General features: G+C 49.4%; 1 protein-coding gene across 6 annotated transcripts in view; it reads right to left on the reverse strand.

The window, feature by feature from the left end:
- LOC126980589 (tyrosine-protein phosphatase non-receptor type 4-like) overlaps positions 1–2,500 on the reverse strand; it is a 98,826-nt gene that overhangs the window by 34,470 nt on the left and 61,856 nt on the right. The window lies entirely within an intron of this gene.

Consider the following 2,500-nt stretch of genomic DNA (forward strand, 5'->3'; position numbering starts at 1 on the left):
CGTGTTTCTGGCCGTTCCGGAAGAAGCCCGTCGTGTCCATCTTGAACACCAGCATGGCGCCGGCTACAGGGCTACACGCCTACAGGGGTTAAAGAAGCCACAGGGGCTTGGCAGGGGCTGACAGGGGCTGGTTCGGGCACAGAGAGTACCCGGGCACCTAAAACTTCTATCCAGCAGGCACTCACGATCTTGTCAGGCAGTGAAAGCACTGTCAGATCTTCAAGGGCCGTCTGGGCACTGCTGGGAAGACCTGTCACTCTTCTGAGGCCAACAAAGGCACTGTCAGCGGATGTAGACTCACTGCTAAGTCTTCTACGGCCACCAAAGGCGCTGTCAGATAGCGTTGTGGCACTGCTAAAGCTTCTAAGGCCAGGAGATGCACTGTAAGCTTGTACCAGTGAGATGCGTAACGTGTCAGAGGATGCTGAGGCACTTCTGAAGCTTCTAAGGCCCACAATGGCACTGTCAGAAAGCGTTGAGGCACTGCTGACGCTCCTAAGGGCAGCTAAGGCACTAAACTCTTGTATACCAGTGTGATGAAGAGTGTGTCAGACTACGAGGGGACTGTCAGAGGGCGTCAGAGTCCCGTCAAGTCAGTCCTGCCCCGCTACGGGTCTCCGCAACGCTCTGGACCTTCACGCAAGACACTCCCGCACTGGTTTCCTTCCTTGCAGCGCCGCGCACCGATCTCTTATAGTGTTGTACTCCCCGCAGCCTCCCGCACAACCACCCCCACCACCGCGCTGGAAAACGTCTTGTACTGCGCTGCGACCCACGCGAACATCACCACCACCACCACCACAACCGCCGCTCTGCTATCATTGCAACGCCTTCCACCACCACCACCACCACAGTTGATTATAATGAAGGATATCAACACCACACGCCATCATTACCACCACTACACCATCATCACCACTCCAGCAACACCACCACCACCACCACCACCACCGCCTTCGCCTTCTTCATCACCGCCGGATTTTAATGAAGGATATCAACACCACACGCCATCATTACCACCATTAAATCTTCATCACCACTCCTGCAACACCATCATCACCTCCAGTCATCACCAGTTCCATCACCACATCAAAGCGATACCCACCGTCATCACCACGTAGGAAATTAACATCAATGACGAATATATGTCACCACCACCACTATTACATCAACACCATCATCACCACAACCCACATCAACACCAAAAGGATCGCCACGCCCACACTATCACTAGGACGACTCACCACATACCACCACTGACTCATCACCACACAAGCTACGTAGTCAACGACCACCACCACCACCACCACCATCATCACCAGTTGGAGTTGCATACTGATTTCATAACTAACATTAACACGACGTATGCCATAATTGGATCGCCTATAACACATCTACTACTACTACTACTACTACTACTATTGCTACTACTACTACTACTATTACTACTACTATTACGACTATGACTGTGAAGATTATAAATAGTTCTCAGTGTAAGACGAACGCCCCCTCCAAAATTATGTGTGGCTAATCTTCGTTATATAAAAAGGCCTCAGAACACGTTTTATAAGTCACATCGAGTTCAGTCTATTCTTAAAAATCAACAACAACAAAAACAATATCAACACGAGTACCTAACCTATCCCTTCCATATCAAACAAACACACAAACAAACACACAGTCTTCTCAAAACACACACACACACACTCACACTCATACACAAAAACACACAAGGAAAACCCAGACCAAAAACAGAGGAAATGGAGACTCAAGTTTGGCTCGTGTGTTTATGGGGATTGTCGTGTGTCTGGCAGCTCCCGATGTAAACAAATGACGTCACAAGATGGCGACCGTAAGGAAGGCGCTGCTGCTTATATTTCCATCTTATTTGACCGGTTCTTCGCTTCTACCTCGACTTCCTCTTTGATTAAATACAATTAAGAAGGAGGAGCGAGGAGGAGGAAGAGGAGGAGGAGGACGAGGTAGAGGAAGAGGAGGAGCAATAGTAGTAGTGGTGGTGGTGGTAGTAGCATATAGTAGTAGTAGTAGTAGTAGTAGTAGTAGTAGTAGTAGTAGTAGTAGTAACGTAGAGGAAGAACAAAAACAAGAAGTAAAAAATTGTAAGTATGTCCAAGAATGTATGGCTGTGTGTGTGTGTGTGTGTGTGTGAATGTGTGTGTGTGTGTGTGAGAATGTGTGTGGGGGTGCGCTTTCTATACACACACATACACACACACACACACTCTCTCTCTCTCTCTCTCTCTCTCTCTCTCTCTCTCTCACCCACACACATTAACACACAGCATCACACACGCACACACACGCTCTATCCCTCTCCCCTCCACCCCCCGCCCCCCTTTTCTCGAGCCCAGCAAGGTGATCTCGTTGTGACGTCAGGGGCGCACCAGTGACGTGGCCTGACCTTCTCTGCTACGTGGAAAAACAGGAACGAGACGAGAACAGGGAAAAAACTGGTGGGCGGGAGGGAGACTCATACGTG

This window comes from Eriocheir sinensis, chromosome 44 (assembly GCF_024679095.1).
Source record: "Eriocheir sinensis breed Jianghai 21 chromosome 44, ASM2467909v1, whole genome shotgun sequence".
Taxonomy (NCBI): Eukaryota; Metazoa; Arthropoda; class Malacostraca; order Decapoda; family Varunidae; genus Eriocheir; species Eriocheir sinensis.